This window comes from Gopherus flavomarginatus, chromosome 4, assembly GCF_025201925.1.
Source record: "Gopherus flavomarginatus isolate rGopFla2 chromosome 4, rGopFla2.mat.asm, whole genome shotgun sequence".
Classification (NCBI taxonomy): Eukaryota; Metazoa; Chordata; order Testudines; family Testudinidae; genus Gopherus; species Gopherus flavomarginatus.
In genome coordinates this window covers 139,964,488-139,991,881 of record NC_066620.1, presented here as the reverse complement: position 1 = coordinate 139,991,881, position 27,394 = coordinate 139,964,488, and the positions used below count along the sequence as shown (strand labels likewise).

General features: G+C 45.8%; 1 protein-coding gene across 1 annotated transcript in view; it reads right to left on the bottom strand.

Moving 5' to 3' along the window:
* The window catches only part of ASCC3 (activating signal cointegrator 1 complex subunit 3), a 579,719-nt gene extending 553,358 nt beyond the window's left edge, over positions 1-26,361 (bottom strand). The window contains exon 1 of the mRNA XM_050949220.1: positions 26,268-26,361. The gene's annotated coding sequence lies outside the window, so the exon portion shown is untranslated. The remainder of the gene's footprint in view (positions 1-26,267) is intronic.
* Between the last annotated feature and the right edge of the window lie 1,033 nt (positions 26,362-27,394).

Sequence of the window (27,394 nt, the reverse complement as noted above, 5' to 3'; positions counted from 1 at the left end):
TGGTTACACGACCCTCACCTTTTGACGGTTTTCACAACCAAACAGCTTTCTTAAAAAATAAAATAAAATAAAATAAAATAAATGCCAAGATTCTGCAGAACTGATAGATGCGTGCATCCTCTCCCTCCTCACCAGGTAGTCCCTTCCCTCCCAAGCACATTAGGAAACACTGTCTTAGATGGTCTCAGAGAGACCACAGAATTAACATATAGACTTATAAGGATAGTTCAGTTTCCCTCCTGACAGCCTTCAAAACAAGTCAAAGCTGATTGACAAGTTAGTCACTGGTCAGGTCTTGTGGAGGTATCAGTAATTCAACCTTATTCTGGAAGGCTCACTTATAAAGATGCAAGAGTAAAATTTGCATTTTTAAATGTTAAGCTCTTTGGGACAGTTACTGTCTTATTTTATGTTTGTGCAGTGACAAGTGCGGAGGACCCAATCATGAATGAAGCTTCTGGGTGCTACTGTAAGAAATAATTATAATACGTGAAAAAACAACTGGTTTCAATGACTTTGTTTTAAAAAAGTCACCAATTGACGTGAAGTTGACATACATATTCTGTTAAACATTTTAAATCTTAATGTTACTAGAGGCAGCATGCTTTATGACAAAGAACTGAAACTCAAGAGATGGCCAACTCTGTACCTTGATTTGTTATGTTACCATGAAAAAGCCTCTTACCTACTCGACATGTGAATTTCTACATCTGTAATAACCGGATTCAGAGAGCTTTGTAAAGATCTGTGAAACCTACAGATGAAGTCTGAGTACTTTTATTATATTTTAAAAATAAGTACATGTGATTTTACCTTTGAAAATTTTTAAAAAGGGGGGAAGCCACAATAGAAGATTACATTCTTAACTACGATTAACACCTGCCAGGAAACTATTCAGACTTTGCTGGTTTAAAGGGAAGCCTTAATGGTAAGCCTGGATCATAATGTTAGCAGGGTTTTATCCTTAAAGAAAAAATGAAATTCAGGTAGATTTCATTATAGGTGAATGAAATTTTCAGCTTTATATTCCAATTGGCTATTTAAATTTCCCTCCCACTTCTGTCTTTTCCTCAAATAGCACACCTACTTTCCTCCTCTGCCCCTACTTCGTCTATGGACAACTGTATTTTTGACTCTTGTTTACATCTGAACCATAGAAGACAAACTATTTGACCAGTATAGACAATTAATACAGTGTAAATTGAAACAATTTCTTAAAACATTAAAAATGCATACTTGAGTTTCAGTGTGAGCAAAACCTGCAGGGAAGTTATGGTAAATTCAAATCTTTCTTTACTCGCTAATGATGAACCCCTCCTAAATGTTAAGATTGCAACACAAACAGATGAAATTAAGTGCAAAGCAAGGCAATGCACAGGTAAAGTTTAGGCTACTTCAACTCAGTCCCACTGTCATAGCTATTGAAAAACCATGACATTTAAAGTGATTTTGAGTTAAGAACAGAAAATCAAGGATTATGCTGTAAGTCAAGTCTTTTGTTTATACTGTTTGTGATCATTCTAAATATATTTAATTTCCAATTTTACAGTATAGGTCTGTAGTGCAGACCTAGCCTAAAGGTGAAAGCCTGGCTCCAGTGAAGTTAAGGAAGGTGAGCTTTACCACTGATTTCAATGGGGCCAGGATTTAACCCTAAATATTTATATTTTAATATAAATTAAATGTTTTTTTAGGTCTGTGACAGGGCTAGAAAGGGTTAAGCATCTTGCAGGTTAAAAACCCAAATTTAATCTTTAAAGACATATTAGAGAAGTATATAAATGGTAATTAGGGCTATTCCTTATTAATACCTAGCATAGCCATGTTAGACAGACTACAGCTTTGAAATGTAAACTTCTATCGTTAAAGAATTGGAAGAAGATAGTGACTGTGGTAGTCTGTTTACCTGTATCTTGTTAGAGGTTAACAATGTAACCAAATGGTTCCTGTTGTCATAAACAAATAGCTAAGGGTTAATGTCTCTTTCACCTGAAGCACCTGACCAAAGGACCAATCAGGAAACCGGATTTTTTCAACTTTGGGTGGAGGGAATTGAGTGTCTAAGGTCTTTGTTTTCTGGCTGCCTGCTTTCTCTGAGCTTTGGAGAAGTAGTTTCTTTTTTCTAGTCTTCTGTTTCCAAGTGTAAGGACAAAGAGATCAGATAGTAAGTTATATGGTTTCTTTTCTTTGGTATTTGCATAAATATAAGTGCTGGAGTGCTTTGATTTGTATTCTTTTTAAATAAGGCTGTTTATTCAATATTCTTTTAAGCAATTAACCCTGTGTTGTATCATCTAATACAAAGAGAACATTTGTACTTATTTTTCTTTCTTTTTATATAAAGCTTTCTTTTAAGACCTGTTGGAGTTTTTCTTTACTTCAGGGAAATTGAGTCTGTACTCACCAGGGAATTGGTGGGAGGAAGAAATCAAGGGGAGATTTGTGTGTTGGATCGCTAGCCTGACTTTGCATTCCCTCTGGGGGAATAGGAAAGTACTTTTTGTTTCCAGGATTGGGAACAGAGAGGGAGATTCACTCTGTTTGGATTCACAGAGCTTGTGTCTGTGTATCTCTCCAGGAGCACCTGGAGGGGGGAAGGGAAAAAGGATTATTTCCCTTGGTTGTAAAACTCAAGGGATTTGGGTCTTGGGGTCCCCAGGGAAGGTTTTTCAGAGGGACCAGAGTGCCCCAAAACACTCTAATTTTTTGGGTGGTGGCAGCAGGTACCAGGTCCAAGCTGGTAACTAAGCTTGGAGGTTTTCATGCTAACCCCCATATTTTGGACGCTAAGGTCCAAATCTGGGACTAAGGTTATTACATGGTGGCAGTGGTGGGAGACAGAATCCAGAAGCCAGTAAAAATATTATATTTTCTTTTCTCTGCTAAGGGCTTTTTAGCAGAGAGAAACAGTTGGTTTTAAAAGGAAACCAGAGAGAATTTTTTTTTCTGCTCTCTCTGGCAGTTTGTGGCTTGCATGTTAAGCGAGAAGCCATTAAGAAACTGTTGAGGGTCTTTTGTCATGCAATAGCCCTCCCATTAGGAGGCAAGTACCGGCACTTATATGCATGCAAATAAAGTGGTTTTTCTGGTTTCCCTTCATTGAACATTAGCTAGAGAGAGAAAGGGAAAAAAGCACTGTTGCTAGGCAGACTTCAGGAGGCAACAGAGAACCTGCAGTTCAGAAGATAAACACCGGAGGGCACCCCAACACAAGAAAACAGGCACCATGACTTCTAAGGCAAAAATTAACGCCGAAGAACAAATCAAAGAAGCTGAACACAGGCGACAAATGGAGATAAAAGAAAAGGAAAAAAGCATCAAACTGGCAGCCTTCCAAAGAGAACAGGCGGCCCAAGAGGCAGCACACAAAAGAAAACTAGAAGAAGAAGAGGTGGCCCACCGCCGAGAAATGGAAAAGCACCAAAAAGAAATGGAAAAACAACAAAAAGAAATGGAAAAAACAACAAAAAGAAAATGAAGAGAAGGAAAAACAAAGAAAACATGAACTGGAATTGGCAAAAGCTGGGCTGCATGTGCCAGCCAACCCTAACAACCCGGTGCCAAATATTGCTCCACAGCACAGAAAATTTCCCACCTACAAGGCAGGTGATGACACCGAGGCCTTCTTGGAAAATTTTGAAAGAGCCTGTCTTGGGTACAGCATTCCCGAAGACCAGTACATGGTAGAATTAAGGTCACAGCTCAGTGGACCTTTAGCAGAGGTGGCAGCTGAAATGCCTAAGCACCAAATGAATGACTATAAACTTTTTCTAACCAAGGCCAGATACAGGATGGGGATAACCCCAGATCATGCCCGTCGGCGCTTCAGAACCCAAAAGTGGAAACCAGAGGTGTCATTTCCCAAACACGCCTACTACATTGCAAAAAACTATGAGGCCTGGCTAACAGGAAACAACATTCAAACCTTGGAAGAACTGAACCTCCTCATACAAATGGAGCAGTTCTTGGATGGTGTTCCTAAAGACATCACACGGTACATACAAGATGGAAACCCCAAAAATATCGCTGAGGCGGGGGAGATTGGAGCCAAATAAATGGAACTGGCAGAAAGCAAGAAAGCTACTGTCAAGGGGAACGATTACCCCAGGGGGCACACAGACCATAAACCCTACAACCGAGGACAGCCAAAGACCCCACATACCACCCAAGTAAAGCCACAGATACCCTACCCTTCAACCTCACCAGTCTCCAGTAACTCACCTCGGCCCAGTGACCCATCAGATGGAAAATGCTTTAAGTGTAATGAACTGGGACATATCAAGGCCAAGTGTCCCAAGAACACCATGCAAGTGCAATTCATTACACCACCATCACACCCAAGATCCCCAGGCCCGCATGCCTCTCAAATACCCTTGGAGCGAAGGGAAAATTTGAGAGTGGGCGGAAAGAAGGTTACTGCGTGGAGAGACACGGGGGCACAAGTGTCAGCTATCCACCAATCCTTCGTTGACCCCAAATTCATCAACCCAAAGGCCAAAGTTACAATTTACCCCTTCATGTCACAAGCTGTAGACTTGCCTACAGCTCAACTGCCTGTCCAGTACAAAGGCTGGTCAGGAATGTGGACTTTTGCAGTCTATGACAATTATCCTATCCCCATGCTACTGGGGGAAGACTTGGCCAACCAGGTGAGGCGGGCCAAGAGAGTGGGAATGGTTACACGTAGCCAAACCAGGCAAGCTTCCAGACCCATTCCTGTTCCTGAACCGTCCACAGAGGCCCCGTCTGTGTTACCAGAGACCCAGACAGAGGTAAAGGACCCGGATTCCATGCCTACCACTGAAACAGCCACAGCATCTCCAGTCCCAGGCCCGGAACTGGAACAGCAACCAGCACCAGCAAGTGCAACCCCATCTTCAAACTCAACGCCAGAGGGCGCCAGCGAGCCAAAACTGGCAGAAGCACAAAACAGCCATACCCAAAAGGCTCAGCCAGAGCCTAAAATACCCTCAGGTGCACCAGCGGAAAGCGGTTCACCAGCAACGGAAACAACCCCATCACCTACAGCGCTTCCAGAGGGACCAAGCCCAAGTCCACAGTCTGAGGAAGAACTGGTGACCCCAGCCTCAAGGGAACAGTTCCAGACTGAGCAGGAAGCAGATGACAGCCTTCAGAAAGCTTGGGCGGCGGCACGGAGCACCCCACCGCCTCTCAGCTCTTCTAATCGATCCCGGTTTGTTATAAACCAAGGACTTTTATACAAGGAAATTCTTTCTGGTGGACACCGGGAAGAATGGCAGCCGCAAAAACAGTTGGTGGTTCCAACTAAGTACCGGGGTAAGCTCTTAAGCTTAGCCCATGATCATCCCAGTGGCCATGCTGGGGTGAACCGAACCAAGGACCGGTTGGGGAAGTCCTTCCACTGGGAGGGGATGGGCAAGGACGTTGCCAAGTATGTCCGGTCTTGTGAGGTATGCCAAAGAGTGGGTAAGCCTCAAGACCAGGTCAAGGCCCCCTCTCCAGCCACTCCCCATAATTGAGGTCCCATTTCAGCAAGTAGCTGTGGATATTCTGGGCCCTTTCCCAAAAAAGACGCCCAGAGGAAAGCAGTACGTACTGACTTTAGTGGACTTTGCTACCCGATGGCCGGAAGCAGTAGCTCTAGGCAACACCAGGGCTAACACTGTGTGCCTGGCCCTAACAGACATCTTTGCCAGGGTAGGTTGGCCCTCCGACATCCTTACAGATTCAGGGTCTAATTTCCTGGCAGGGACCATGAAAAACTGTGGGAAACTCATGGGGTGAATCACTTGGTTGCCACCCCATACCACCATCAAACCAATGGCCTGGTGGAAAGGTTCAATGGAACTTTGGGGGCCATGATACGAAAATTCATCAACGAATTCTCCAATAATTGGGACCTAGTGTTGCAGCAGTTGCTGTTTGCCTACAGGGCTGTACCACATCCCAGTTTAGGGTTTTCACCATTTGAACTTGTGTATGGTCACGAGGTTAAGGGGCCATTACAGTTGGTGAAGCAGCAATGGGAGGGGTTTACGCCTTCTCCAGGAACTAACATTCTGGACTTTGTAAGCAACCTACAAAGCACCCTCCGACACTCTTTAGCCCTTGCTAGAGAGAACCTAAAGGATGCTCAAGAAGAGCAAAAGGCCTGGTATGACAGACATGCCAGAGAACGTTCCTTCAAGGTAGGAGACCAGGTTATGGTCTTGAAGGCGCAACAGGCCCATAAGATGGAAGCATCATGGGAAGGGCCATTCACGGTCCAAGAGCGCCTGGGAGCTGTAAACTACCTCATAGCATTTCCCAATTCCTCACTAAAGCCTAAAGTGTACCATGTTAATTCTCTCAAGCCTTTCTATTCCAGAGACTTACAGGTTTGTCAGTTTACAGTCCAGGGAGATGATGCTGAGTGGCCTGACGGTGTCTACTACGACGGAAAAAAAAACGGTGGCGTGGAAGAGGTGTACCTCTCAACCACCCTGGAACGTCTGCAGCGGCAACAAATCAAGGAGCTGTGCACTAGCTTCGCCCCATTGTTCTCAGCCACCCCAGGACGGACTGAACGGGCATACCACTCCATTGATACAGGTAATGCTCACCCAATCAGAACCCCACCCTACCGAGTGTCTCCTCATGCCCAAGCCGCTATAGAGCGGGAGATCCAGAACATGCTACAGATGGGTATAATCCGCTCATCTACCAGTGCATGGGCATCTCCAGTGGTTCTGGTACCCAAACCAAATGGGAAAATACGCTTTTGCGTGGACTACCGTAAGCTCAATGCTGTAACTCGTCCGGACAACTATCCAATGCCACGTACCGATGAGCTATTGGAAAAGTTGGGACGTGCCCAGTTCATCTCTACAATAGACTTAACCAAGGGGTACTGGCAAGTACCGCTAGATGAACCTGCCAAGGAGAGGTCAGCATTCGTCACCCATGCGGGGGTGTATGAATTCAATGTCCTTCCTTTCGGCCTTCGAAATGCACCCGCCACCTTCCAGAGGCTGGTAGATGGTCTACTAGCTGGACTGGGAGAATTTGCAGTTGCCTACCTCGATAATGTGGCCATTTTTTCAGACTCCTGGCCCGAACACCTACTACACCTGGAAAAGGTCTTTGAGCGCATCAGGCAGGCAGAACTAACTGTTAAGGCCAAAAAGTGTCAAATAGGCCAAAACAAAGTGACTTACCTGGGGCACCAGGTGGGTCGAGGAACCATAAACCCCCTACAGGCCAAGGTGGATGCTATCCAAAAGTGGCCTGTCCCAAGGTCAAAGAAACAGGTCCAATCCTTCTTAGGCTTGGCCGGATACTACAGGCGATTTGTACCACACTACAGCCAAATCGCTGCCCCACTAACCGACCTGACCAAAAAAACCCAGCCAAATGCAGTTAAGTGGACTGATGAGTGTCAAAAGGCCTTTACCCAACTTAAGGCAACGCTCATGTCTGACCCTGTGCTCAGGGCCCCGGATTTTGACAAGCCATTCCTAGTAACCACAGATGCATCTGAGCGTGGTATAGGAGCAGTGCTCATGCAGGAAGCAACAGATCACAACTTCCATCCTGTCGTGTTTCTCAGCAAAAAACTGTCTGAGAGGGAAAGTCACTGGTCAGTCAGTAAAAAGGAATGCTATGCCATTGTGTACGCCCTGGAAAAGCTACGCCCATATGTTTGGGGACGGCGGTTCCAACTACAAACTGACCATGCTGCACTAAAGTGGCTTCATACTGCCAAGGGGAACAAGAAGAAACTTCTTCGTTGAAGTTTAGCTCTCCAAAATTTTGATTTTAAAATTCAACACATCACAGAAGCTTCTAATAAAGTTGCTGATGCACTCTCCCGTAAAAGTTTCCCAGAATTCAGTAGTTAAAAAGTGTTCTTAAAATGTAAAAGTCTGTTAGTTATATACTTAGGAGTATATGTAAAGGTGTATGTGTTGTATTAATCTGTTTATTTTCAAGTTCTAGAAGGAAATCGCCGCCAGTGAGCTTCCCCACTGTCTGCAATTTGGGGGGCGTGTCATAAACAAATAGCTAAGGGTTAATGTCTCTTTCACCTGAAGCACCTGACCAAAGGACCAATCAGGAAACCGGATTTTTTCAACTTTCGGTGGAGGGAATTGAGTGTCTAAGGTCTTTGTTTTCTGGCTGCCTGCTTTCTCTGAGCTTTGGAGAAGTAGTTTCTTTTTTCTAGTCTTCTGTTTCCAAGTGTAAGGACAAAGAGATCAGATAGTAAGTTATATGGTTTCTTTTCTTTGGTATTTGTAAGGACAAAGAGATCAGATAGTAAGTTATATGGTTTCTTTTCTTTGGTATTTGCATAAATATAAGTGCTGGAGTGCTTTGATTTGTATTCTTTTTAAATAAGGCTGTTTATTCAATATTCTTTTAAGCAATTAACCCTGTGTTGTATCATCTAATACAAAGAGAACATTTGTACTTATTTTTCTTTCTTTTTATATAAAGCTTTCTTTTAAGACCTGTTGGAGTTTTTCTTTACTTCAGGGAAATTGAGTCTGTACTCACCAGGGAATTGGTGGGAGGAAGAAATCAAGGGGAGATTTGTGTGTTGGATCGCTAGCCTGACTTTGCATTCCCTCTGGGGGAATAGGAAAGTACTTTTTGTTTCCAGGATTGGGAACAGAGAGGGAGATTCACTCTGTTTGGATTCACAGAGCTTGTGTCTGTGTATCTCTCCAGGAGCACCTGGAGGGGGGAAGGGAAAAAGGATTATTTCCCTTGGTTGTAAAACTCAAGGGATTTGGGTCTTGGGGTCCCCAGGGAAGGTTTTTCAGAGGGACCAGAGTGCCCCAAAACACTCTAATTTTTTGGGTGGTGGCAGCAGGTACCAGGTCCAAGCTGGTAACTAAGCTTGGAGGTTTTCATGCTAACCCCCATATTTTGGACGCTAAGGTCCAAATCTGGGACTAAGGTTATTACACCTGTCTAGGGCTGTATTCTGTTAACTCAGAGATCAAAAGGAAATATTAACATTTAGATGAATCTTGGGTGTAATAATGTCACTGTCTATATGTCTCTTCAGTTTGTGGTAAACTGTCTATAAACTGCTTAATGGATAATAACTACATGGATTAACATAAGGTAAATTACCAGTGATATTTACGAAATACAGTAAACGCTGTCTTAACCGGTCCTTTATCAACCAGAAAGCTCCATTAACCAGCATTTCTCATCTCTCCCAACACAAATCTTCAATCTAGTATATTGCCCAGGAGGTTATGCAATTGCACATTGTGCACTCTACTTTTATGCAGAAGACAAGCAAGCAAGCTGATATCAGGAATTTATTCAAAAAAGCAGCTTCCAGGGTGTGTCACAGGATCATTACAGATTCAGCCCGATCTCCTACACCTTCTACATCTACCATGATAATTGATGTTGATAATGATGACCCTGAGACACTATAAGATCCTGGAGTGCCTTCTGAATCATCAAATTATGTTCAGTATAGTTTTAGTGTTGTGTATTTTTAGTGATCTGGGTGTACGCCATACACTGACTATAGTGATATGTAGTAGTGACAAGTTGGATCACATAAAACCCCCAGAGAGCTGCCAACTGATGTGCCAAGACTCCCTCTGCTCCTGTTTTCCCTGTCAGCTCAGGACTCCAGCACCGTGTCTTGCTGAGCCAGACACTCCTACCTGCTCCAACACAGACCCAGGGTCTAAATTACTTGCCCCAAAACTGCAGGTTTACCTGAAAGCAACTAACAGAAGTGTGCTTGTCTTTAACACCCAGATGCCCAACTCCCAGTGGGGTCTAAACCAAAATAAACTCGTTTTACCCTGTATAAACCTTATGCAAGGTAAACTCAAATTGTTCACCCTCTATAACACTAATAGAGATATACACAGTTGTTTACTCTCCCAGGTATTAGTACATACTCTGAGTTAATTAATAAGTAAAAAGTGATTTTATTACATACAGAAAGTGGATTTAAGTGGTTCCAAGTAGTAACAGACAGAGCAAAGTAAATCACCAAGCAAAATAAAATGAAATGCACAAATCTATGTCTAATCAAACTGAATACAGATAATCTCAGCCTTAGAGATGCTTCAGTAAGTTTTTTCCTCAGACTGGACACCTTCCAGGCCTGGGCACAATTCTTTCCCCTGGTACAGCTCTTGCTCCAGCTCAGGTGGTAGCTAGGGGATTCTTCATGGTGGCTCCTCTCTCCCTTTATTCTGTTCTACCCCTTTATATATCTTTTGCATAAGGCGGGAATCCTTTTGTACCTCTCTGGGTTCCCACCCTCTCCTTCTCAATGGAAAGACACCAGGTTAAAGATGGATTCCAGTTCAAGTGACATGATCACACGTCATTGCAAGACTTCAAGCCTTCATTCCTCCCAGCCTGACTCACAGGAAAGCCTGCCTGCAAACAGAGCCACGCAGTCAATTGCCCTGGTTAATGGGAGTCATCAAGATTCCAAACCACCATTAATGGCCCACGCTTTGCATAATTACAACAGGCCCTCAGAGTTATATTTCATATTTCTAGTTTCAGATACAAGAGTGTTACATTTATACAAATAGGATGATCACACTCAGTAGATAAGCTTTGTAATGATACCTTACAAGAGACCTTTTGCATGAAGCATATTCCAGCTACATTATATTCACTCATTAGCATATTTTTATAAAATCATATAGGCTAACGTCACAGTAGTGTCATAAGACAACCTACTGTATAGAAAACTCTACCTGCACTCCAGCTGTAGGAATTAGGATACCTACAGACAGATTTCACGATGAATGATAGAAAGGAGCCATGACCGGGACACACCGAGTCAAAGTGAAGGAGCTGCGGAACACCTACCACAAAGCACAGAAAGCAAACCGTCGCTCTGGTGCTGAACCCACAAGCTGCCAATTCTACCACGAGCTGGACGCGATACTTGCTGGAGATCCCACCTCCACTGTGAAGGCCCCTGTGGATATTTTGTTGGCTCGCGTGCCAGTTGACAGTGGATCAAGCCAGGTGGAGGAAATCTTGTACAAAGAGGGGGAGGGGGACCCAGAGGCAGAGGATGACTGGGAGGCCAAAGATGCGTGCAGTCAGGAACTCTTTTCTACCCCGGAGGACCCTAACCAGTCACAGCAGTCGGATCTTGGCAAGCGCAAACAGGAGAGTAGGCTTCTGGTAAGTGGATCTGATTTTAGGAATTGTTGAAGCAATTTTTGGGGGCAGGAGGGTTTCAGAAAGCAGGTTTGTCTCCCACCTCATGCCTAGATTGAGCAGCGGAATAGGCTGTTGATAGACTCCCTCACTTCATGGGAATCTCCCTCAGAGACCTCCAGGAAACTCTCATGGAAATACTGGGCAATCCACTGCCGCAGGTTCCTCAGCAGATCTGTTATGTTTCTTATCCCATCAATGGTAACTTTCTCATGCCACTGTGACATCCCAGGGGTGGGGGAGAGACCATTGCTGCACATAGGCAAGCTATGTAGGTGCCAGGACGGAAGCCACAGGCTTGGAGAAGACCCTCCCTTGATTAGCTGCTCACCCTCAGCAGTGAGATATCTTTCATAATGATCACATCCTCTAGAAAGTGTGAGGATAGGAAAGATTATCAGGTCCCCCTTACAGTGCTGGCTCTCCCCAAGAGTCATGTGCCCAGTGTACAGCAGGGTCTGGGAAGAATGATTTACCGCTGCTGTGATGGTGCTGCTCATGGGAGCCAGCTGAGGTCACTTAGTTAGGGTGAACTGCAAACAAGATGGGGCAGGAAAACCCCAGAAGCTGGTGGTTATTCCAATACTTAGATTAACCAAGCTAGCACAGAACAGCTTCTACAGTACCTCACTGGTTACTCAAACGTTCAAACACCACAGTTTCCTTAAAGTGCCCAGCCTCAGGCCTCCGTCCAGTCCAGACACACACATCAGACATGATGATGATTACTGAAAATCTTTCTCATCATATAAAAAAAAAAAGTTTCTCTTGATCCCAAAGGATCAGCCACATACCCCGATTCAATTATAACTTAGATCTTACCCAAAATACATGCTATTAGCCAATTCTTATTAAGTAAGCTAAAATTTATTTTAAAAGAAAAGAGAGAGAGTTGGTTAAAAGATCAATATACATACAGATTTGAATTCAATTCTTGAGGTTTAGACACATAGTAGAGATGAGCTTGTAGTTGCCAAAAGTTTTTTTAGAAATAGTCCATAGGTTATAGTCCAATGTTTATATTCAGGGTGACTCCAGTTAGTGACTGGGGATCTCAATCCTTATGGCTTAAGGTTTCCCCTTCTTGAAACCCAAAGCAGATCTGAGATGAAGCAGGATCATGTCCCAAGGTTTTTATACATTTTCTGCAGCCTTTTGGCAATAGGCTTAACTTTCCTTCTTCTAAGCATCATGGCAATTAGCACAGGATAATTTATCCATTAAACGGTTCAGATACAGGTTACCATAATCTTCAAAGAGACATATAGACAATAAAACTACTTCACTCTAGTGTCTTCCAAAATGTTAATACTCCTTTTTTGATCTTTGAATCAAAGCTACAGGGATAGACAAGACTTGTTTGCTTACATCACAAGACCTGAGCAAACACCTACCCTTCTATCTCTAACAATGCAGACTTGCATTTCAAAGCTCTATTCATTTACAGATCTTCCTAACAAGTCTCTAAAGTTCGCCCATGGGTCAGATCCCTTTGTGAGTTAACTAAGTCTTTCTGGCCCTGTCATCCTTCAATGAGATAGTAGATTAGATTCATAACGTCACACCTGCCCCTGCAGCTACTCTCCATTTTGGGGGTCTTGTGGCTTATGTGCGCTTGCCTGGGGTCAGCCAGTACTCACACACCTGTCACCAACTGGCTGTGTTTTAAAGTACTGAGGGCTTGGCTACACTGGAGAGTTGCAGCACTGGTGGTGGGTTTACAGAGCTGCAACTTACTCACCGTCCACACTTGCAAGGCACATACAACGCTGCATCTCCCTGGCTGCAGCGCTGGCTGTACTCCTGCTCTGCCTGGGGTATAAGGATTGCAGCGCTGGTGATGCAGCACTGCTCCGCAAGTGTGGCCACCAAAAGCGCTGTAATTGCCCTCCGAGGTATTCGGAGGTATCCCAGAATGCCTGTTCAGCCACTCTGCTGTTTTGTTGTGAATTCTGGGCTCCCGGAGCTGCTTATCTAAAAAACAAACATAGCTCGTTTGCTCAAGCAGAGGCAGGCAGGGGGATTCCTTTGGAATGTTAGTGTTTGCTTGAGGAGAGAAGCAACATGGCGGAGGGGGAGGGGGGAGTCCATTTTGGAGCAGCTGCTCATCTGGTTTGAAGGCTATTTGCATTTAGTGAACAAAAGAGGGGTGGGGGAAGGGGTCGAAACTTTTAAAATGAGTGAAGATTGGTGCTGTGTATCTTCCAGTCCTTAGAACTTGCAAGGCAGGGAGCTGACACAGTGTTAGCTCCAAAAATCCACTGTCTCCCCCACGCTCCCTGTCACACTCCACTCCACCCCCTCTCTTTTGAAAAGCATGTTGCAGCCACTTGAATGCTGGGATAGCTGCCCATAATGCACCACTCCCAACAGCATTGCAAATGCTGCAAATGTGGCCACACTGCAGCGCTGGTAGTTGTCAGTGTGGCCACACTGCAGCGCTGGCCCTACACAGCTGTATGAACACAGCTGTAACTACCAGCGCTGTACAGTTGTAAGTGTAGCCATACCCTGAATCAGTGTTCTCTGTGTTGCAAATAATATTGCTTCCGTAAGATGTATCATTTAAACTTCACAGAGATGACCTTTGGAGCCCAGCCTCCCTCTTTGTTATCAGTGGCAGAACCGGCTGCACAGATTTAGAAAGCGGCCACGAAGAATTAAGGAGGACTCTCTCTGTGAGGTTATGATGCACTCCGCTGCCAAGAAACAAGAATTGAAGGCATGGCAGGACAGCGATAAGAGGGACCGAAAGTAGAATGCGGCACACCAGAAAGAAGCCACACAGCAGCTCTTACACGTTATAGAGCACCAAGTGGACACGCTGCTGGCAACATTAGCTCTTCAAGCCGAGCAGCTCCACACCCACCCTCCCCTGCAGCCGCTATTCTAAAACACTTTCACACGCGCCCCACACGCACATTGTTATCAACCTCCTGGCTCCACTCTCTACCCGCAGCAATCCGCTCCTTCCTCCTCACAGTCCAGCACTGTGGATTCTCGCTACTCACTGCACTCAACACCCATCCCACTGCAGTTTGGCCTTGCTGAAGTACAGAGAGTTTGAGATAGAGCAGAGATCTCCAAAGTTTTAGGCTAATGCCATATCCACTGACCATCCTTCCTCTATAGGTATTTGTTTCTTCAAGGGAACCCCTTCTCTATGCTGTGGTTGGTCTTTGCAATCAGATCGGTAATCCTCTCCAAAAGCAACGGAGGAGTCCTTGTGGCACCTGAGAGACTAACAAATGTATTTGAGCATAAGCTATTTATGCCCAAATACATTTGTTAGTCGCTCAGGTGCCACAAGGACTCCTCACTGCCTTTACTGATACAGACTAAAACAGCTACCCCTCTGAAACGTCTCCAAAAGGAAACTGTGTGGTTTGGGGGGTCTACTGCCCCGTTCCAAACCTTCTGAAAGAGAGGAAACAAAAGTCTTGAGTTAGCCAGATCTTATTCTGGCATCTTAAAACCAATCACCAGATTCACAAGTATATCCCCAATAAAGTACAGTAATGGCTACAGTAAAAGGCCAGATCTGGAGCTCTATTCACCACAGCCCTCTCAGTCCATTGGGTATAAAATCTCTGCTTCTCAGTAGTTTACAGAGATTGTTTCTCTACAAAGCAAAGCACATTCTGATTGCTCTCTTACTTTCTCCTGACCCAGCCCCAGCAATTCCAAAATGATTTTTCAAAGGCTCTTATAACAAGAGCAGCTAGAGCTAAAACAACAATGATGTAACTGCAGATTGTTAAGCATGTCAAACACCAGTTTCGAATGGCATATGAGAGTAATCTCAGTTCATGATATGCCAGCTGCTACAATAATGTCAGAACTGAAATAGGAAAAGCAGCAAAGCATGTTAGGAAAGGAGTGTTATTTTTAAAAGGTGTGATGTTTTATAAACTGCTATTACCAGAAATACCTCAACAAATTTCAAATGCTTTCAGGACCAGGAAACGTTTCTGAGCATTGACCCATGACCAGTGAAAAGACAAAGTGTCAACAATGAAAAACATATATCCCTCCTCTTGATGATTTATTTAATAAATTATAAACAAAATTAGTATTCTTCTGAGTATTTGAACTAGTCATCTTAAATTAGCAAATACACCAAGAACATATGTGTCTTACTAAAATAGTTGTAATGCTTAAAAGTGAGAAAATGGAAATGGGAAGTAATCATCTAACATGAAAAGCAGTATAATAGCACAGGTGCATGTTTGAAAACTAAGCTGATCAGTTTCTATACCAGACACTTTTTTCTGTAACTTTGCATGGAGTTTCTTTTCTCAGAAAAGACAAATCTCATTTTAGCTGTCTTACTAATTGTATTTGCAATGCTAGATAGAGACTATTCCAGTACCCTAAAAATCAAGACAAATGCTGACGTAAGTGTAACTCATCCCATTGATTTCACTGGAAGCTAGACAGCTCAGTGGTTTGTGCATTGGCCTGCTAAACCCAGGGTTGTGAGCTCAATCCTTGGGGGAGCCATTTAGGAACCTGGGGCAAAAATCTGGGGATTGGTCCTGCTTTGAGCAGCAGGGGTTGGACTAGATGACCTAAGTCCCTTCCAACCCTGATATTCTATGATTCTAGAAGACATTAAGGTCACATGGTATTCAAGAGAGTTGATTGCAAATCTAGGTAAATTTACCTTCCCAGTTAAAGATAGCATGATTTTCAGCTCTCTTTAGCTGAAATTGTTAAGCATTTATAGATACATGCAGAATTAGCACACTATAACAAACCTACGTACAATTTTCAAGATGTTAAGAAATACCATTTCATTTGGTAGGGGAGGTGAAATCACAGTCCACACAATAGTACATTTCTCCAGTTTTCTTTTCTGGGCTCTCAAACCAAACACAGTCTTGCCACCCCACAGGGACTTGTCTTAGCCCTTATCTCCAGGAGTATATTATCCCTACAGCCCTTATTCTAGAGCTTCATAGCCTTCCCCAGACTACTCCAGGAAGTTACCTCTATCTGGCAGAAGGCCTGAGATGGTTAAAGAGATCCGTTCACTGACCTTGTGTCTCTCCTGTCTCACCCACTGTTCAGGAAACCTTATATCTAGGGCCCTATCAATTTCACAGCCGTGAAAAACGTGTCACAGAACGTGAAATAAGCTCTTGAAATCTTATCTCCCCTGAGCTGCTGGGAGGGACTTGTCCTTCCCTCGCAAGGCCACTCTGGAAGGGGCATGGGGGTTGGAGGGTCAGACCCACCTCCAGGTACCTCCCCCTGCTGCAGGAATATCCGGTGCTTGGCAGCAGCCCCAGAAGTTCCTTCAGCCAGGGGAGGCTTGTGGTCCAATCGCTCCCTTGCTGCTGGGAGTGCCCCAGACAGGGGCTGGGCTGGGGAGGGACAGGACTTGTCCTTCTCCTGCACAGCTGTTCTCAGGGAGGAGATCAGCCCCGAGCTTCCTGCAGCATGAGGAGTTACACAGAGGTGGGTCTGATCTCCCACCTGAGAGCAGCCATGAAGGGAAAGGACAAGTCCAGTCTCCTGCTGGCCCAGCCAGGACTAGCAACTAGGATTCCCTAGCTGGGGCACTCCCAGCAGCACAGGGGAGATTAGACCCACCTCCATTTCCAGGAACCTCCTGCAGCCACAGGAAGCTATGAGGCTGCTGCCTTCAAAGCCCAGAAATGTGGGTGGCAATCCCATGACCCCCATACAACAAGTTTGTGACCTCTCCCTCCCTCCCCAACAACCCCTTTTTCAGTCAGGACCACCATGGATACAACACACTGAAATTTCAGATTTAAACATCTGAAACATGGAATTTTCAAATCCTATGACCATGAAATTGACCAGAATGGACCCTGAATTTGGTAGGGCCCTACTTATATGCAACTGCCTGCAGACACATGACATCTCCCAGTGTTAAAGAGCCCAAGGGCTGTAACAAGTGCATGTGTCCTAAGACTCAGAGATTCTAACATCTCTCAACATTGTTATTTTACTGTTACATGCTACCAAGAAATCCATTCCAACAGTTTGTGACAAAGGAACCACTAGCAATGCTGCTTAACAGATGGACACGCAACAGGATCAAGACTTCCGCACTTGCTTTTTGAGCAGATTCACTTATTCACTAGAGGCAATTGTTAATCTGAAATAGGTTTAAACAGTATTTGCAAGCATGATGTATAGATGCTGATTTCCAAAATTATAAAAAGACTAAAGTTAGAGTCCCTTGTCTCTTCTTGTTTTATGGCACTGACAGGCTGAGCAGCACCTTCATCACATAACATGCCAGCTGACTGGCAAAATGGCAATTTCCTATTTCGTTATTTTGTATTATATTTAAGACAATTTAAAATTAGCACTGATTTACTCTTCTTTGTACTGAAAGGAAGTGCAGCTTTCTTTTAAACATTGCAATGTGTGCTAACTGGAAACAAATCTACCAGCTGCTGCTGACTCCTCCTGGGCAGTTTGCCTGGATCACTGGCAATATGCTCATGAGAACACTTTAAAGATACCTGTATAATTTTTCATATAAAAAAGGTTTCACTATATTTTGATTACAGTTGCTAAATGTAGGAAATAAAGCTATTCCAGGAAGAGGACTGTCTAGATTTACTATGAATGCCTGAGACACTAAGGGAGAAATGGCTCTTGGGATCTCACTGAGTCAGATTAACAATTTTCATTTGTAAAATGTTTCAAGTGCATGTTAGACAGTTATCTATGCCTCCTTGGAATGCATGTACAACTTTCTAGCACAATGGCTATTTCTATGTGTCAAAGTATATTTTGCATTGACTGCTGTATGCTCATTCCCTAACGACACATACCTATTTCAAAATTAGAAAATTTCCAAAAAGAATTTAATACTACTCTCCATACAAGATATAATAATTTTCAGGGGAATATTTTTATGAGTGCACCACAGTACAAGGAAATATCTATCTTCAGTACATATTCACCCCCATTACTGTAGTATGAGACCACCACAAAGTCTTTTGTGTCTTTATCTTCACAACACCCCAGTGAGGCAGGGAAGTAATATCCCCATGTTACAGTTGCAGAACGGACGCACAGGAAGATTAAAGGCTTGTCTACACCAGTGATTCTTAACTAGGGGTACGTATGCCCCTGGGGTTACACAGAGGTCTTCCAGGGGTATTCAACTCATCTAGATCAGGGTTTCTCAATCTGTGGGTTGCAGCTCCAAAGTGGGGGGGTTAGGACAGGTTTAGGGGAGTCAAAAGTACAGGGCCGACATTAGGGGGTGGCAAGTAAGGCAACTGCTCTGGGCCCCATGTCACAGGTTGTCTCATGAAGCTAAGTTACATGTTTCAGCCCAGCTGCCTGGTACTCAGGTTTCAGACAAAGCTCACAGTGAAAAACAGCCTCAAGTATCACACTGAAATGCAAGTATAATATTCATATTCCAATCAATTTCTTTTATAAGTATATGGTAAAAATGAGAAAGTGAGCAATTTTTCACTTATAGTGTGCTGTGACACTTCTGCATTTTTAGGTCTGATTTTTTAGGTGAAACTTGGGGTACTCAAGACAAATCAGACTCCTGAAAGGGGTACAGTAGTCTGGAAAAGAGGAGAACCACTAGTCTACTCTATGGAGCTTCAGCCAACATAACTATGCTGGCAGAGCCCCCTAGTGTTGACACAACATAAACCAGCAGAAGTTACTCTGCCATAGCTACACCACCTCCCTTAACAACATTAGGGACCTATAATAGGGGTTCTGCCAGTGGAGCTACATCATCTAAGGGTGCAATTTTCTCCACACTCTTAGCTAACACAGTATGCCAGCTAAACTTCATAGCTTAGACCAGGCCCAAGTCACTTGCACAAGGTCACACAGGAAGTCTGTGGAAGGGCAGGAAATTGAACCTGGGTCTCCCACACCTCCAGCTAACACCCCAACCACCAGATCATCCTTCCTTAGAAGGCATTATACCTATGAAAACCAAGAGGGAATATCTACTCTAAAAGACAGAATTGCAGGTTTCACAAACTGCACCACAGAACATGAAACACTATGCCAGGGGCTAACAGAAAGGCAACCAGACTGGGTGGCTCCAGTAGCCTGTTGCTATAAGGAGGTTTGGTCTGCAAGACTCCAACAAATTGCTGAATCAAATCAGGGCCGGTGTAACCACTAGGCGAACTACACAGCCGCCTAAGGCACCAAGATTTCGGGGCACCAAAAAGTGGTGACCAAAAAAAATATATTATTTATTTATTTATTTTTACACTACCGTATTCATTGTTGAAAGTTTATAATAAGCAATGCTCTGGTAGGAGGGAAAGGAAAAGGGAGCGAGGGTGCAAGGTGGAAATTTCGCCTAGGGCAAAAAATATCCTTACACCGGCCCTGAATCAAATTGACAGATATTAGTTCAAAGAGGACTGATCAGACTACGCAAATAGGTCATTTCAAACCAGCTTGCACGGTACATTAATAGGTGTTAGCTTAAATTGCTTTGTAATAGGATACATATCTGGAGCGGAGGGTTTGGGGTTTTTTTTTTCCCCTTTACCCTGACTTAAAAGACCACTTCCGTGTTCAATAAAAACATGATAGTTAAAAAGTGTTTAACGGAAAGCTCAAATATTGCTACCAAAAGCAATTTACCAGGAGAATCTCTATGCTGTTATTTGGCATAATGAAGTTTGCCAGCAATTTTCTTTAAATAGTTCAATTTTCGACTCAAGTTATATTAGGAAGTACAATTAATCAAGTATTTAACGGTACTCAAAAGAACAGTAGTCCCTCAATATTACAACTGCAATTTAAGATTTTCTTAACATTTGAACACTGTGTATTTTTGTTGTGTTACATGAAATAGACTGTAGGCGTTCCAAAATCTAAAACGCATCTTGATACATGTCATTTAAACTTTAGTTCTATGGCGCTTACTAGCCAAAAAAGCTTATTAATAAGTGCATTTTTCAGTTAATACTCTGCTATTCAGTGATATTAATTCCAGTGTCCAGTTACTATATTCTCTTTCTGGTACTATTTCTGGCAATCTGCCAAACGAGAAGTGGTTATAATATTCTTAGGATTTTTCATGATGTGTTAGTTCTAACATTTTTTCATATTGTATTGCTACACATGAATTTGTTAGTCTCTAAGGTGCCACAAAGACTCCTCGTTGTTTTTACATTAAATTGTGTTCAGTATTTCTCTAGCAATATGCCACTACTACTTCAGAAACTTTCTACACATCCATACATTTGGGGCACATTGCTTGGTAAATGTAGTCCCAATTGATGAAATAAAATAAGTTGTTCTCAGCAATCTGATATGGTAATCAACCAATGTATTCTTTAAATAAGAACACATGTACTGAAGTCAAAATATAATGCTACTCAGCACTTCTCTCTGCACAATGCATTAGCATCAACAATAAAGTCAACATTTCTCTGAAATAATATTTATTACCTTATGCAAGTTTACACTGCAAGTATTCAGCAGACGATACCGTATGATGAACAAAAGAAGTGGCTCTTATTTTAACAATATTTCAGGAGTACAAATGTGTAGGAAAAACAGATACGTTTAGCTTCACAAGGCTAAAATGATTTTTTTTAACGAAAACTTAAAATCTGCAGTTGTTGGCACTCATCCAGGGAAAGTCTCCTATTTGTTCTGTGCAAGTGGATTTTTCTATTTCTGTTTATAAGTGCTCTTTATTCTTTGTCATTCCTTTAGCTAATTCAGATGTTTTACTAGCTGCATGGAATTTAATTAAATATCAATAAATGTACTATTTAAAATGTTCACCTGCTCATAAAAAGCACTTCTCTGGCAGCAATTTATGATGTAACAATGGGCCTTAAGGAATCACAGCACTTAACGCAAATTAGAAAGGGGTTCAACGGACAATAGAATCTGGCATCTATATTCCAAAAATAACTCCTTAGAATTTATGAGGCTGACATAAATGGTGATTGTTTTGAGACTGCTGACGAGATCTTCAGAGTTGCCCTGCATGTAGTTTCCCATTACCTCTACAATATTGGTTGCGGAAAAAGTCCACTCCTCTTTTCTGCACTTAAGTCAGAGATATTTTAAAACACAAATCATTTGTTGTTTGCCTTGACAGATAATTCCATGATATTTAATATTATTACTAGAACATGATGTACAGTTGACAATATTCGACAGTTTCAGCCTCGCAGGGAGCGCTGAGGCTCAGGGCTTCAGCCCCATGGCTCCGTTACTGGCTTCTGCCCCACAGTGTGGGCCAGGACTCAGGGCTCCCCATGGCTCCACTCCCGGTTTCAGCCAGCGGAGGGTGCACCAGGGCTCAAGCTGGGAACAGAGACATGGGACTGAAGCCCTGCATCCTGGCGCTTCCCCAGTCTAAAGCCTTGATCCCCACTGCTCCTGAGGGTCAGAAGCCCCAATCCCTCCCTCCAACCCCATGGCTGCAGCATCAACCCCCTACGGCTGAAGCCCTGAACCCCAGCACTAAAGCCCCAATGCAGTACAGTATTTGCTGTTTTGTTTTGCTTTTTCGGTCTCCCCAGCTGCTTGATTACTTCCAGTTCCACAGGGTGGCCAGTTGACCATTAAGTCCATAACTCTAGTGTTTGTATCTTCGAGGTTCTACTGTACCCTGCTTTACTATCCCCCCGAAGTCCCTCCATCTCCTCCTGAAAACTGTTTAGTTTGGTCTCCTAACATTTTTAGTTGTCTTATATTCTCTACAGTTAAAGTCCCATGTTACAGACTCACTCCTGTTACAGACTGAGAACTGAATGAGGTTCCTCCAGAATGTCACTACAGCTTCTTTAAACGAAGAAGATAGGTGGGAAAAGAGCATCTAATAGTGCTTTAAGAGAAGTGATATTTCCACTATAATTTAAGTTAATTTGTCTGCTAGGAACAACAAACTCACTTCTATTCCATACAAAGCAATTAAGAATACCTGCTAAAAGCCCTAAATATTAAACTTTATGTGTTTTATTTTACCTTCTTAAGCAATGGTAACAAGTTTAGGAACCCTCATATCCAAAAGGTAATAAATATGTATACATTAATAGCTCATCTTAAATGGCCCAACTCCAGAAGTTTTAACTTTGGCCACATATTGTGATAGTCACATGTAGGATCAATGAGTCCTGAAAGACTATAGGATACACCAATTCAAAGCAGCCCAAGATCCTGACAAAACAGATGCAAAACTGCACATATCTCCACTGGTGCAATGATCAACACCGCCCCCAACATATCTTTCAAGTGTCCTGTACACAACATGTGGTATACCTTATCCAGTGCAGCAAGTGCCCAACAACAACTATGTGGGTGAAACCAAACAATACATTCTTAAATGAATTCACACAGAACAATGATACAAGGCAAAATACACCACATCACCTGTAGATGAAAACTTTTAATAGAATGATCACTCCATGTTTGACCTCTCAGTTCAAAAGAAACTTGCACAGCACCTTCAAAAAATTTTGCTGGATACCAAACATCACAGACTCAATAGCAGGGGTCAGCAACCTACGGCACGCGGTTGGCAGTGGGCTGAGCAGGCCAGCAGCTCAGACCGCGGCTGGCAAGGGGCCAGCAGATGGAACCGAAACCCAGCCGGAATCCAGAGCCGGCCAATGCTGGGGCGCAGCGCGTGGCGCACTCCCAGCTGGGGGACTGCTGGCTGCCAGAACTCTCCTGCAGGCTGGCGCTGGCGGCTAAAGCAGCAGGCAGTCAGGCAAGTGAAAGGGGCCGGAGGGAGGCACGGTGAAGGTGTCCACGTCCCAGCCTGTCCTGCTGCCTCTCTTTCACCACTGTGGCTGGACACCAGAGCACTGCAGGCATGTGCCATCCCTCGGCCCCTGAGGGAAGGGAGTGGCAGGCCAGAGGGTTTTCTGCAGGGCCAGTCCTAGTGTTTTTGCCGCCCAGAGCAGCAAAAAAAAAAAAAAAAAAAGGCAAGCCATGATCGCAATCTGCGGCTGCTCTACCGCCACCGCTTCAGTCTTCGGCGGCTGGTCCTTCCCCCAGTGAGGGACCCGCCGCTGAAGAACCGGACGTGCCCCCGCTCCTCTGTTGGCCGCTCCAAGCACCTGCTTGCCAGGCTGGTGCCTGGAGCCAGCTAGTCTTCTGCCACCACCCTCATTTGCCTGTAGATGCAGTGCCCCCACACAGCTGGCCCACAGCTCCCTTGGCAGAAACAGGAACAGCATGAGGCAGGGACCCATCCACTATCCAGATAACCCAGCCGCAACAGGGACCGTCCCATGCCAGCCTCAAGTCACCATCCCCCTGGGACTTCCCCCTACAGCCCCAACCTCCTGCCCTGAACCCCTCACGCCACTCATCCCTGACTCCTACACCCCTCATGCTCCTAGCCCTGACTCTTGCACCACCCACATCCCCACCCCGATCTCCCTGCACTCCAACCTCTTGCTCTGAGTGCTTCCCCACACACATCCCAGCCCCTGAGCTCCTCCCCCGTGAGGGGGATTGTAATATGACAGTACCATAAGAAATTTAAGTTACTTTTATCCCTGCCGGACCAGCAGTGGACTGAGCGGGGCCAGTGGCAGGTTGAGAGGCTCAGCCCGCAGCCAGTCTGGGGTTCTGGCCACCAGCCCCCCTGCCAGCCGGTGTCCAGACTTCCAATCCCACTCAGCCCACTGCTGGCCTGGGGTACCAGCAGCCAGCCCGGGGCTCTGCTCCTGGCCTCAGCCACTCCCTGCTGTGGCGCATATTGGAAAACTCAGCAAGGAAAAGGATCACACTAAACTGATAAGATCGGCATTTTAATTTTATTTTAAATGAAGCTTCTTAAATATTTAAAAAAACTTATTTACTTTAAATACAATAGTTTATTTATATAATATAGACTTATAGAGAAAGACCTAAAAACATGAAAATGTACTGCCAGCACGCAGAACCTTAAATTAGACTGAATAAATGAAGACTCGGCACAGCACTTCTGAAAGGTTGCTAACTCCAGCTCAATAGACACTGGTTTTATGTCTCATTACAATCATCTATAACCCACTAACTGCCCTTTGTCCTACAGCTACAGAAGTGTTAACTGCCCACTTGGCCTTAAACAGTCTATTGCAACGTATGTTAACTCTTTATGCTTAAAAATCTGTTCCACCTTGTGCTCAGTGGGCTTGTCTACATCACAAAGTTGCAGCGCTGGTGAGGGGGTTACAGCGCTGCAACTTAGGAGGTGTACACATCTGCAGGGCATCACCAGCGCTGCAACTCCCTGTTTGCAGCGCTGGCCGTACTCCCGTTTTGTCTCGGGTGTAGAGGATCCAGCGCTGGTGATCAAGTGTAGACACTTACCAGCGCTTTTCTTGACCTCCGTGGAATAAGAAGGTATCCCAGCATACCTGAGGAAGCCTCTCTGGTAATCAAGCAGGTCTCCTTCCCCGATTTGCTCTCGCGCTCCCCAAACCCCCGTGCAAGCAGGTCTCCTTCCCTGCGGTTTGCAGGGGGGTTCGGGGAATGCGAGAGCAAACCGCGGGGAAGCAGGTCTCCTTCCCCGGTTTGCTCTCACGTTCCCCAAACCCCCGTGCAAGCAGGTCTCCTTCCCCGGTTTGCTCTCGCGTTCCCCGAACCCCCATGCAAGGAGGTCTCCTTCCCCGGTTTGCTCTCGCGTTCCCCGAACCCCCGTGCAAGCAGGTCTCCTTCCCCGGTTTGCTCTCGCGTTCCCCGAACCCCCGTGCAAGCAGGTCTCCTTCCCTGGTTTGCTCTCGCGTTCCCCGAACCCCCGTGCAAGCAGGTCTCCTTCCCTGCGGTTTGCTCTTGCGTTCCCCGAACCCCCCTTGAAGCCGCCCAACAGCGCTGCAGTGTGGCCACATCTAACACCACTTGCAGCGCTGGTTGCTGTAAGTGTGGCCACTCTGCAGCGCTGGCCCTATACAGCTGTACTAATACAGCTGTAACAACCAGCGCTGCAAAATTGTAGATGTAGACATACCCAGTGTCAGAGCCAAATACCTTTCCCATACCTGAAGCAGAGCTCCGAGTAAATCTGTCCCCTTCATAAACACCAAACTCACTTTCTCTTTTTCATATCCTGGGACCAACAGGACTTCAGCACCATTGCAAACAAATTCACATTTGGCATAAAACCCAAATTTTATTTAGAAACTTTTGTAAAACTGGCCCAAATTTTTTTAATCTTTATTTTGTTTTAAGCTCCAACTGCATATTCCTCAGTAGTGTTTGAAATCCAAACATGAAAACACTAAGACCGCCAAAGTGTTCATCCAATAGTTTCGAAAGTGAAACTGACAATTGATTTATCATGGCCAAGAGAAAGGAAACTCGAACAGTAAGAGCTCTAAACTGGATTTTTAAAATGCTTAATGTCTACTAATCCATACCTGTTAATTTTAATAAGGACATTGTTCTCAAATGATTTTCCGTTGACAGTGTCCCTATAATACATCCTACCCTCACAAATATGCCGGCAGGGGAAGCAATCTGGAAGCCAGGGGCACTAAAAGCGCACAGAAAGCAGCCAGTTGAGACACCGGTGACTACACACAGAGCAAAGGCTCCAGCACAGGCTGCATGAAACTGACAGCCCAGTGCCGGCGGCTGGGCACGGAGCGGCCGGGAGGAGCCCAGAGGCCCCCACACAGACACACTGGGACAGCTACGGCCGGGCTCCGCTCCCGGCTCCACGGAGCGAGCCGCTGCCCCCAAGCTCCGGGGAGCGTCACTAAAGAGCGCCCCAGACCGTGCGCACCGGCCGGGCGAGATCGTCCCCGCTGCCTGGGCGGTGGGGGAGGGGGAGAAAGCGAGCGAGCGCCACTGCAGTTAGGGAAACTGAGGCACGGGGAGGGGCGCCGGTTATACTCAGCCCTGCGGAGCGAGCGCGCCCCACCAGCCAGGTGGCCATAGGGCTGCGGGCCGAGTGGGCTCCGAGAAAAGCCGCGTCCCCCGCCGCCCCCTGGGCAGGAGAACAAAGCCCCCACCCCCGGGAGGACAGGACACCCGGCCCCAGCGCGTCCCCGCTCCGGGCTCAGGAGACCCATGGCGGGACACAGGCACTGCCTGCCACCCCCTCCCACGAGATCCCAACCGCTCACCTGCCTTCCGGCTGCCGCGAAGAGCACAGCGCTAGACGTGCGGAACTGCCGTAAAGCGAGGAAGAGCGGGAGGGAGCTACTGAGGGAGAGCGATGGTAGATCCGCCGGAACGCCACGCCCCCGGCCCGGCCTTCCGCACTGTTACGTTCATACCGTATTGACCCTTGCCCACGCGCAGCACCCTCCTTGCTGATCCTGGCTCGCAGGTGGAGACCTCACTGCTCCGTGCAGCGTTCTCCAAAGCGCACTGCCCTGCTGTGCCCTACCCCGCTATTCCTGTCCCCACAGCCACACCTGTCCCCTACCCCTGCTATTCCCTGTCCCCACTGCCACACCCTCCCCTACCCCTGCTATTCCTGTCCCCACAGCCACACCTGTCCCCTACCCCTGCTATTCCCTGTCCCCACTGCCACACCCTCCCCTACCCCTGCTATTCCCTGTCCCCACCGCCACACCTGTCCACTACCCCTGCTATTCCCTGTCCCCACCGCCACACCTGTCCCCTACCCCTGCTATTCCCTGTCCCCACTGCCACACCCTCCCCTACCCCTGCTATTCCCTGTCCCCACCGCCACACCCTCCCCTACCCCTGCTATTCCCTGTCCCCACCGCCACACCTGTCCCCTACCCCCGCTATTCCTGTCCCCACCGCCACACCTGTCCCCTACCCCTGCTATTCCCTGTCCCCACTGCCACACCCTCCCCTACCCCTGCTATTCCCTGTCCCCACTGCCACACCCTCCCCTACCCCTGCTATTCCCTGTCCCCACCGCCACACCTGTCCACTACCCCTGCTATTCCCTGTCCCCACCGCCACACCTGTCCCCTACCCCTGCTATTCCCTGTCCCCACTGCCACACCCTCCCCTACCCCTGCTATTCCCTGTCCCCACCGCCACACCCTCCCCTACCCCTGCTATTCCCTGTCCCCACCGCCACACCTGTCCCCTACCCCCGCTATTCCTGTCCCCACCGCCACACCTGTCCCCTACCCCCGCTATTCCTGTCCCCACCACCACACCTGTCCCCTACCCCCGCTATTCCCTGTCCCCACCGCCACACCTGTCCCCTACCCCCGCTATTCCCTGTCCCCACCGCCACACCTGTCCCCTACCCCCGCTATTCCCT